Source organism: Nematolebias whitei, chromosome 16 (genome assembly GCF_014905685.2).
Source record: "Nematolebias whitei isolate Nwh7 chromosome 16, NemWhi1, whole genome shotgun sequence".
In the NCBI taxonomy this organism is placed as follows: domain Eukaryota; kingdom Metazoa; phylum Chordata; class Actinopteri; order Cyprinodontiformes; family Rivulidae; genus Nematolebias; species Nematolebias whitei.
In genome coordinates this window covers 808181-809071 of record NC_056513.1, presented here as the reverse complement: position 1 = coordinate 809071, position 891 = coordinate 808181, and the positions used below count along the sequence as shown (strand labels likewise).

General features: G+C 40.4%; 1 protein-coding gene across 1 annotated transcript in view; it reads left to right on the top strand.

The window, feature by feature from the left end:
- The first annotated feature begins 29 nt into the window (after nt 1-29).
- LOC119422995 (glycine receptor subunit beta-like) overlaps nt 30-891 on the top strand; it is a 24350-nt gene continuing 23488 nt past the window's right edge. Inside the window, exon 1 of the mRNA XM_037690406.1 lies at nt 30-150. The gene's annotated coding sequence lies outside the window, so the exon portion shown is untranslated. The remainder of the gene's footprint in view (nt 151-891) is intronic.

Here is an 891-nt window from a genome sequence, read left to right as displayed (position 1 = left end):
GCACAGAGCAGCACAGAGCGGACAGAGCGGACAGAGCAGCACAGAGCGGACAGAGCAGCAGAGGACGGACGTTAATGCTCGCTCTTTCCACAGCAGCATCCCTCTGAGGAACAGCTCAACCTCTGGCAGACGCCACAACTCAAACGACAGGTAAGAATTAAGAATGCACGTTTTTCTTTCAGGCTCATCTTCTGGAGCTTGAGAGTGTTGATTCTCCAAGCAGAGGCAGGAGGGAAAGAAGGAACAATGATCTGGATAATGTTGCTTTAAACTATCGTGTCTAGGTCTATGTTTCTGTAGTTCTGCAGTCAGACAGAGGGTGTGTGTGTGTGTGTGTGTGTGTGTGACTTTAACAGCGTCAGCAAGCTGTGTCATTGCATCTCGACTGTGTGGTCCAACGCCGCAGTACCCCCCCCCCTCCCCAACCCCCCGTCCTGCACACACTGTACAGCCTCCTGCCACCTCCTTCCTCCCCGGCACGCTGTTTCACTGTACTAAACATTTTTGGTTGTAAATCAGCATTCAGAGGGTTGTTTGGACTTGGTGGGTACTGGGAATGAATAAATATCATATTATGAAAAGAAATGAATTGACTTTTTACAACAAAAATCATAATATCTGAATCCAACTCCAGACAGCCCAGTTTAAAAAATGTCTTTTTTAGAAGGAATGGGTGCAACTCTGGAAAGTTTGTTTTTCTTCATTTAAACAGAAAAATGAACAGTTAGTTCTTTATTCAATATCAATTAGTATTTATTTCATTTTAAGTTTATATATATATATATATATATATATACATATATACATACATACATATATATATATATATATGTATGTATGTATGTATATATGTATGTATGTATATATGTATGTATGTATGTATGTATGTAT